Below are 10,003 nucleotides of genomic sequence, written 5' to 3'. Positions count from 1 at the left end.
TCCTCTCCTCTCCTCTCCTCTCCTCTCCTCTCCTCTCCTCTCCTCTCATCCTTTTGTGTAGAATCACAGAAGCACACAACATCCCAAGTGGAAGAGACCCATAAGGATCATTGAGTCCAATACCTCCTCAGCAGCAGCAGGGGCTGGGTTTTGAAGCACTCCTGCTCACTGAAGGATGTATGCAGGGTCAGCTGGGAAGATGCTAAGAGAAATCACATAGTTTTTTGCACTTTTTTTCCTGACAACTCAAATACTCCATAAAACACAACGCCACTTCCCACTCCCATCTATCTAGAAGCATCCCTTAATGTAGTGGCATAAACTTGATGCTGACATTCTCAGCTTCCCCTTTTTCACAGAATCACAGAATCACAGAATGGCCAGGGTTGGAAGGGACCTCAAGGATCATGAATCTCCAACCCTCTGCCACATGCAGGGCCACCAACCTCCACATTTAATACTGGACCAGGCTGCCCAGGGCCCCATCCAACCTGGCCTTGAACACCTCTTGAGACGGGGCATCCACAGCCTCTCTGGGCAGCTGTTCCAGCACCTCACCACTCCCCCTGAAGTTCTTTTATTTCTTAAAGGCTTTATAACAGGCTGACTAATTAATGTGCATTTTGCGAGGCCTAAGAATCCATGAGCATCCTCAGGAGTCTGAAGAGAAAGGTCATCCTGTCTATATCCAAGGCAGATCACCACTAGACAGGTAAGAAAATGCAAGAGTCCCTTGGCATTCTGAATACTTTATCTGCCTTCTTATATGCTCACAAATGGCTATTGTAAACCATGTTTTCTCTTCACCAAAAATACAAAACCAACAGAGATGCATGTTTCTCTGCTGATGCTGGTGATGCTGCAGGTCTAAGGAGGCTTTCTGGTTAGTGAGGGAGCTGCCCATATATTTTTGTGTACAGAGGAGCTGCTTGCAAGGCTCACTAATTAGAGGGAAAATATTTGATCTCCATAGGCTTTTGGTGAAATATCTGAGAAAGGCAGCAGATGTTGCTGAAATTATTTTTCATCTGTTTTCCCCTGTTTTCTTACCATGTTTCATCTGTTTTACCCTGTTTTCTTATGTGGTGCATCAAATTAAAATTCAATAAACTGCTCATGGCTGTTTACTGGGGAGTGCAAAAAACTTGCTCTAGATTAAAGCTGGTGCCTCATCCAGAGCAGAGTATGTGCACTCACCCCAGCATCCCTCTGCCTTCTGAAAGCCACAGATTACCCAGAGCCCTCAGCAAGGAGTTGTCAGACTACCCAAAATGTGTTGTAGCGCAGCTAGCCCATATTTCTTCATGGGGTCTGATGTCATCCTGGCAAGTACAGCATCTAGATGATATGGATTTGTAAGGATCTGCCTTGTATTACTCATTTTCCCAGTAGTTCAGCTCTCTGATAGCCAGAAAGCTTCTAATCAGGCTCCTCAATCCAAAAAGAAAACCAGCAGAGATGTAGGACAGTCTTGATGACCATCCACGACGTCTCGTGGAGGAACCTGACTTCTTCTGAGTGGCTTCAGGTGAGGGAATTTTGAAGACAAGAACCTGAATCCAGGTGTGATCTCTTCAGTTCTAAGAGGCTGGAGAGACTGAAAGCTGCATTTTGGAAGTTTTAGCCCTTGGACATGGTGTGTCCTACATCACGGGCAGCACCATTCAGAGAGCAACCACAGACCTGTCTCTCTGGAGAACCAGTCCAAGGATCCACAGAGAATCACTTACACAGACTGGACATCAAACGCTGTCTCAAATCCAAAACCACGTGGTTTTGGTTGTAGAGTCAAAGCAAGCATCTTTATGAGTTTGCTTGTCTTATTTCGACCCAAAATCATCTACAGGACACTGCATTCAGGCCCACTGGACAGGTCAGTTAATTATGTTGAGTGAGTCAATAGATGGATCAGTTTATCAAATGATAAATAGAGATTCTGCTTTCATCAGGGTAGTGAACATTAATTGATTTGACAGGCAGAAGCTTGGTAAAACAAGTAGAAGTTGCATCAGGGCATCACTGTATTAATTAGCCATGTTGAAGCTGCTTTTAGCTGCTTCCGAAGTTTAATCAATATGCTACATTTGAGTCCCAAAAGGCTTATGGAAACAGCCTTTGAAATCCTCTAAATTGCTGCCTCTGTGAGGTTTTAGACTCTTTACTTATTCTTGTTCTGCTGTTTTTCTTCCTTATTTTTTTCTCCCTCCTGCAATCAATAGTGACCCACAAGAATTGGTAGGGGTGGGTTTTCTTATTTGTATCACAAATTTGCATTGGCTAGGAACAGAAATGAAATGAGAAAGATCTTCTGTTTTAGTACAATAATAGTAATAATCCTGGACATTAATGAGCTGCCCTCTGTCTTCCAGTTTCTATATGCAGTAAATTACCTCTATAGACTTAATCTGATGTGAATGAGCAAGGCACCAGTTAAATCATGTTTTCCTGAGCCCTCGCATACTGCTCAGACTTTGATTTAATACAAAGTAAGGTTTGAGCTTGCTGATATGTTTTACTGAGCGGGAGGAAGGAGAAGGTGGAGCTGGAAACGAGGCCAGAGAATTAAAATGCAGAGAAGGGGATGGAGGCCCTGAGACTGCTGAGTGCAGGAGTGGTTGTCTAGGACTGCCCTGGTGGCATCCATGCCACTGGCCAGCTTTATGTGTGTATGGGAACTGCTGAGTCCCAGCCTGATTGAGCACCTGGGGAAAGCACGTGGGGAAAGCACCTGGGAGCACAGGTGAAGGCAATGCATCTGTGTGACTGGAAGTGGTGGAACCTCTCTTCGACCTCATTGAAGGGCTGACTGCCGCTGGGGAAGGATCTCTCTCTGGAGGTCCCTCCTTGGTGGAACTTTCCCATGCAAACCTGGAATCTTCTGATATGGGTGAGCAATCTTCTGCCTTTCTTTTACCTTTCTGCTGTGCTGCTCCTTCCATCATAACACCTTTCCCATTGTGTTGATCTGTCCAATTGCTACACCAGCTGAGGTTTTTGGTATATCTGCATGACATGAAGGATCAGAAAACCACCATCAGGGCTGCTGGTCACCACCCCCATATGAGCTGTAAACTTGCAGGGATCTGAAATACTTTTTCTAAATATGAGTTTCTGCCCTCATAATCATGGTGGCTTTTTGCTATTTAGACTTCTCATTCCTTTCTAAGACAAAATATCTTCAGATATGCCCACAGTGGGTTTCTAGCATGCTTCCCCCATGCCTTCAGCAATTCTGTGTGTGTACTGACTTCCTGAGGTCGCCACTGCAGATGCCACACCAGTGCAGTCAACACGGGAAGACCAACATTGCTTGAAACATTACTCAGGGCCCCAGCATAATTATAACAATTACAGAGTCAGGCCCTGAGCTGTGCTTTCTGACGCACACATCTGCCACGTGGGTTTCATTGCATGTGCAGATCCTGTCGTTAATAATGGAAGATACCCCAATCTCTCCAGGGGCAGCAGTCTTTGCTACGGGCAAGGTACTAAATCACACTTGAAGTTTCTAGGCCAAAATGTTTTACTTTTTATTTTAGAGGAATGAAGTTCCAAACAAGTGTGGGGTAAATTTCCAGGCCTGATTAATCTGGCTCACCTGGTGATATGGAGGAAGGGGAGCAGCCTTGTGGGAGGTGGAAGCAGGACCATCCTGTAGAGATGGCATAGAAATCACTAGGTGGAATTATTGTTTTTTTTAAAAAAAAAAGTCTTGAAGAGCACTCATGCATGCCACCACCCCCCAAATGCAGAGTTAACTCTTTCCATATCTGTTCAACCTACCAGCAGCATTTTTTTGAAGGTACCAGCAATTTCTTTGCTCACAGGCCCTGCCAACCTTCAGTCTTACAAGCGCCATGGGCTTTTGAGCCAGGAGAAGGCAAAAAGCCAATTTTAATTAGTGGTATTTTGCAAGCCTAGGTTGGCCAGTACCTGTTGAAGCAACCTTTGCTGCCTCAGTTAATCCCTGCCACAGTTGCAGCAGATGGAAGCTCCTCTAGAAGGTGACTTAAGGAGACTCTGTTGACATTCAGGCCTGCATGTCTTTCCCATTTAAGTGTCCCCTTGTCTTTCTCTTTCTTCTACACCTTTATCCAAAGGACCATGGATGTGACTGCAGTCTGCATGCTGTAGGGTGCGTCTCAGAGGGATCTTCATTCCTCCCACCTGTGATGCAGAGGTCCCAATTTTGAGCTATTCTACCCACCTCTTTCCATCACACAGATGTCCTCAGATCTGGTGACACAGCTAAATCCTCTTTCCGTGTGGGATGGCAGGTTGGGAAGCTGATCTGGATGCAACTTATGCATGCTGGGGGCTTCTCTGAAATTGTTGCACTTGTGAATGTGGGTACGGAACAGGCTGTGTAGAGTCAGGGCTCCCTCCTGGGCTGTGAACAATGGCAGCAACAAACATTAATAGCTTCTCCTGAATGAGCGAGTGTGAATGCTCAGAAGCCCAATTAGTCTGTGACTTCTACAGAGGCTTCCCACAGAGGAGGACAAAAACGTGGAGCGGGGCTGAATGGGGCAGAGGACAAGAACAGAACAAAAATTAATGTTCTGCAGCCAAGGGAGCCCCTTATTTGAGTCCCTGTGAGGCCCAGGACCTCAGGGAACCTGCAGGACTTTTGTGAAGGAGTCTGAGTCAGCTTGGTGGAGGTCCTGGCAGAAAGCCGAGGTGCAGAAGGGGCACACCAGCAGGTTGCCATTGCTTTGGAAGGCAATGCAGAAGGCACTGTGGTGAAGTGCTGCGTGGGCTTCAAGGGATCAGCCCTTCTCTTCTCACCTGGGCTTTGTTTGTGGGCTGCTGGAAAGACAGGGACAGTGTCTGGGACACCATAGCATGTGTGGAAATAAAGGAGAAATTTGAGCAGGAGGCACTGAAGGAAAGCCACTGGACTGCTGACCTTGTGCTCAGGCCATTTGGGTGGGGGCTCAAACCATGCTAATGGTTTCCAGCACTGCTGCCCCGAGCAATGGTGCTCAAACCTATCCCTGTGATTTCTTCCAGAGACCCTTGAAGTGCTTGGTGGTGTGCTGAGGAAGGTTCTTGGATCCCAAAGCAAGAAGCAAAGCCACTTGGTATGTGGGATATACTCCCTCTGTCATTCCAGTGATGTCACTCCCAGGAGCCTGATGTGATAGAGACCCTCCTTGTCTGTAGGGTTAGCCTTTCCTCTTCCACTCATCCCCATTCTCGAGGGTAAAAGGCCCTTTGCTGAATAGGAAAAAAATACAAGCCTCATGTCACTGATAGTTTTAAAATTATAATGGAAACCTTCCGTCAGTGGTGACACAATTACCTGCCCATTTTCCTGCTCCACCTCATTAAAAGGAAAATGTTACAATTAAGGCACGGGCGGGAGGAACAGATTAATGTTCTGTTTCTAATGCATTGATGAATTGGCACTTAGTCAAGGGGTTTAAAAATATTAAACCCTCACAAAAGCCATCCCAGAAGGGAATGCTATCTGCTGAGGGGCACTTCTTAGTGTGGACTGTTGGCTATCCATCATTCATGTTAAAGGGATGCAGTGGTGTTTGCAGTGGGAGTGGGATTTGCTTAGATTTGTCTGCTGGTGTTCTGTGGGGTGGCCACGTGCTCCACGGAAGATCTTCTCTAGGTGTTTCCCTTCACAGAAAATCAAATTCTTCTTCGGTTTGTTTGGTGTATTGTAGATATAATTGGACATCAGCTGCTGTTATTCTTGCTTTTCAATCCCTTTTCTTTCCTTTTGGCATGTCTTTGTTAGGCATGGCTTTGTTCCACCGCGTGCAAAATTGCTTCATTTTTTTTTAATCCTGCCTTCATACCAGATCCTTGCTACATGAAGGGAATACTGAGCCTGGCAGAGGCGTGAGCTGGGACATTGCCTTTCTCCAGCCCCAGATCCCATTTGCCTTTGGGAGCTCCCTGGCCCTCTATGGGAGCCACCCTGATGAGCAGCATGCACCTTTGATGCACTGCCTGCAGCTGTAAAGCTGCTCCAAAGGGGGTGTGAAAATCTATACCCACATTCTACACCCAATTCCGACATTATCTAACTCAATTTCAGAGCCTGTTCGTGGCCTTAAGCTGAGACTTGGGGCCCGCCATGCCCACATTTGCTACACCGCCAGCAAGTCTCAGCCCTCCTATAATGAAAATGTCACTAATGATAAATATTTATAGGGATGCTTATCTTTATATTTACTACCTTGACCTTTATCTATTTGGATTTTATTTTAAATTTTATGCGGCTTGCCTTTGCCTCTTCCCAGCCGTGTGTTGCCGCGGAGCAAGAAGCTCTGCAACGGCTCCGAGATCGCTGCTGCATTATAAATACGTGCACAATACATACAATTACAGAACTTTAATGTCTGGTATAATTACTGTCTGCAGTTTGCATTAATGCTCAGGGTGATATAGTGAAGCAAGGCGCTCAGACACTGCGAGATGCACGTCCCGAGGGGCAAAGGAAAATCATTGCTCGCGATCCTGCGATTAATTATTGTGCCTTGCGTGGAGAGGCTGAGATTCTTCCCAAGCACTTCTTGCACCCACGGTTGATTGAAATGCCTGCGCAGGAACGATGCTGCTGTGCATAGCCTGCAGCCAGGGCTGTGCTTCATAAGCAAGCAAAGGTCCTCAGTTTTATTCTTGTAGTGTTGCAAGGGAAAATTGAGGAAAACGGCAGGAATGAGGAGGAGAACATGAGTCGATGCATCTTAAAAAGTTGATGTGTGTTCACTTGCAGGAGGCTTCCCCCGTGCATCACCTGGCCCAGGACCCAGGAGGGTGTGCCAGGAGATGCTGGGAGCTCGCTCTGCTCCAGAGTTTATTATTGTGAAACTTAATTAATCGCTTAGCTGAATGAAATTATTGAATTATTGATGGAGTTCAGCAGATCCATGGGGGCAGCTGGATCAGAGCATCAGGGATGCTCCAGGCTGAGCTGCACAGGGCACCAACCTGTTGTAGCTCCATGGGATTTTTGAATTGGATGCCAGTGTTGCTGCCCACCACAAGAAATGGGCTGAAAACTAAAGGGCTTGGTCATTTGCAGCTTGTCCTTGCCGCCAGCGTGGGTGTTAGAGCAGTGCAAGTGCATATACATGTTGCTGACGTAGGGAAATCAACCACCTCAAATCACCCTCACACACAAAAAAAGAAAAAAACCTCACTAGGTCACTTGGTCACAGCGGCGTCAGATGTGAACCCTTATGGCTAAGTGTGCAATCACAGCAATTGAGTGGGTTCTGCACATCAGGGGCTGAGAGCTGATGGGAAGAAGGAAGGGGAGGAACCCTGGAAAATTCTGTGTTGTAGAAGGACAAGGATGGATGACAGGCTGCCTCCAGGTAAGGAGACATCCCAGTGCAGTGCTGGGAGGACTGAGGACCAGATTTAGCCAAGGAAGCCGTCAAGGAACAGAGCAGCTCCCATGGCCTTGTGGAGAAGGGAATTCCCAAGGGACAGGTGTCTGGAAGCCTTGGTTGAGTCCCATGGATGATTTTCTTCTGAGGAAGGGGGGGGGGGGGGGGAATTGAAGAAATAAGATAATTGGCTTGATTGGGCTTTGCTGAAAATCTAGAAAAAAGGGAAGAGAAAGTGCTGAGACAGCTCCTTTCTGTGTCTTTGAACTTTAGGCTTTGAAAAGAGGTGCGGAAAAGCTTAAGGAATTAACGAGGACTACTGGGAAATCACTCACCAGGAACTTTCAGTGCTCTCAATTCAGGAAAGAAATAGGAAGAAAATCCTTTATGTGTACGTATACATGCATCTATGCACTTAGATACATACGTAGCTGAGAGCATGATCCCTTCAGCCTGCCATTAATCTTCTTCCCCGATGTTTTCTTGCTGCATTAATGATGGGTGTTGTTGACAGGGTGGCTGGGAGGGTGAAAGCTGCATTTCCCTATGCCAAGGGCTGCAGAGGAGGCAGAGGCAGATACCTGGGGCTCCCTGGCAGCGCCTGTTGAAGATCAGCCTTGATCAGAATAGGTCTTCTCACAGGAAATATCAACTTTTTGTCAAAAAAAGCCTGAAGATAAATATTCCTGGATGAAATCCTATAAAAAGCTCAGACTGACAAACTATTTTTTTTCAGGCACTTCTTTTTCTCCCAACAAGAATATATCTGTCAAGAGAAACAGATGTTCTCTATGAAAAATCTTCTTTAATTACAAGTCTGTCAAAAGGAGGTGAGATAGATTTTTTTTCTTTTTTTTTCTTTTTCTTTTTTTTTTTTTTACTGAGCCCATTGAAGTGCATGCAATCGGCCAAGGTTGAAAGGCATGGCTCCTTCCAGAGTACAATAGCTAAATAATTTTCTCTGTTGAGCAGGTTGAACAGGAGCAAAGCCACTAGCCAAAACACAGTGACAAACCCGCAACCGGCAGCTGAAAGCTCCTTATCCAGAGCTCAGGACATCTGCACATCACACCAAATGTTGCATAATAAAAGAAGAATGTCTGAAATCTTACACTTTCAGGTGATTATTGAAAGCTTTCTTTTTTTCTTTCCTTCTCTCCATGCATCCAGTAAATACTTTAAAAGACATGTGGGCACTCGCTATCAGCCCTCAATTTGAGGCCAGCCTGCTCTGCAGGGGCCTTCAGACAATGGCAGTGGGGCGTAAATGTTAGAGGAGGTTCCTCTGGTGTTGTGTTGTCCCAGTGTTGGCACAATGTGTTATCCAGGAGAGCAAAGTTCTGCTGGAAATAGGAGCAGGACCACAAGGTTGATATTTCTTTATTTCTGGGTTCCAGAAACTGGCTACTACGTGGCTGAATAGTTGGATGAAAATAATCAATAGTTCTTGTCCACTAATGAATGATTTTCCAGCAGTTGCCAGTGTAAATAGGTTTCATTAAAACAGCAAATCCTCCCAAACAAGAAAATTAATGAGAGCTTATGAAACCTATGAAATTGCATGGGTCTGACAGTGATGACAAATCTCAACTATTGTTATTTTTGGTAAACAGATTTTCTTTTCAATTTTCAGCCTTGTCACTTAAATAATAATACTGAGCAAATCCCACTGTTTCTTTCCCAGAAATCTTCACGTGTCTCAAGCCTCAAATCTGTGAATGGTTTCAGCCCCAGGCAGGAAATTGCCCCTTTCCTGAGCAGCTCCTGTGCCCTTCTTCAGCTCTTGTCATCCCTGCAGCTGCACCGATAAACTGGGAATTTCTGGAGTTTAATTTTCAGATGAGCCCGCTTCAAATCAATGGAGCTGCTGCTTTTTGTGACTCCTGGGAAGGAGATGGCATGGAAACAACCCACAGCCATGCCCAAATAAGAAAACTAAAAGAATTATTGGTTTTGGTCAACCTGGAACATGGCTCTTTTTTTGCCCTGACATTTTCCTAGAGGAAAGTGAAACTCTTCATCTACAGATTCAAAAGAATCCCAAAGGCGCTCTGTCAGACATCTCCCAGCGTGCTCTCAGTTATTGCTGGATGGATCACAAGCTCTCCAGGGAGCAGTGAAGATGTTTTTGTGGGTTGCAAAACCCAGGTCAAAGCTCAAAGCTGAAAATACTTAATTCCAGTGTCTGCTTCTTGCTTCCAGAGGAGCTATCTGCTTGTTGTCTTTGTCTTCACCGTCTTCATCTTTGTCTTTGCTTTCTCTTTGTCTTCCTTCTCTTTTTTTTTCTCTCTCTCCTCGTCCTTTTCCTCCTTCCTCCAGCTCATAAATCCCCACCTCCCCTCCTTTCCTTCTCCCCTTCATGCATTGCATGCTGAATGCAGGAGGCTCTCAAAGGCAAGAGCAGGCTTGGGACACTCTTACCCACAACAGCAGCGGTGAACAGAACCCAGGTTTTCAGCCAGGAAATTGCACTGGTAATCTCCTTTGAGGGAGGCACTCCCATTTTTCATGATGGTTGGCCCTTGTGGGATATGGATGAAAAGAGAAAGCATTTCATTTGCTCTTTGAAAACTGGAGCTATAGATCAAGGTCCCGCTCGTTCCCCTGAAGACTAGAAATGGGATTTTTGCAAGAATTGAGGCTAT

General features: G+C 45.7%; 1 long non-coding RNA gene across 5 annotated transcripts; it reads left to right on the top strand.

The window, feature by feature from the left end:
- Positions 1-532: 532 nt before the first annotated feature.
- Positions 533-9,647, top strand: LOC122183844. 5 transcript variants are annotated; one of them, XR_006180382.1, is made up of 7 exons: positions 727-2,887; positions 3,917-4,277; positions 5,014-5,084; positions 7,632-7,749; positions 8,095-8,188; positions 8,331-8,478; positions 9,043-9,647. It is a non-coding gene; the product is annotated as an uncharacterized LOC122183844 (long non-coding RNA). The 5 variants fall into 5 exon arrangements; XR_006180381.1 differs by having other exon boundaries at positions 728-2,887; positions 3,922-4,277; XR_006180383.1 differs by having other exon boundaries at positions 734-2,887; positions 4,101-4,277.
- Positions 9,648-10,003: the final 356 nt, after the last annotated feature.

This window comes from Lagopus leucura, unplaced genomic scaffold, assembly GCF_019238085.1.
Source record: "Lagopus leucura isolate 7727_CA_CO unplaced genomic scaffold, USGS_WTPT01 Super-Scaffold_100021, whole genome shotgun sequence".
NCBI lineage: Eukaryota > Metazoa > Chordata > Aves > Galliformes > Phasianidae > Lagopus > Lagopus leucura.
Note: the sequence above shows the minus strand (reverse complement) of the source record. Positions and strands in the feature narration are given on the sequence as shown.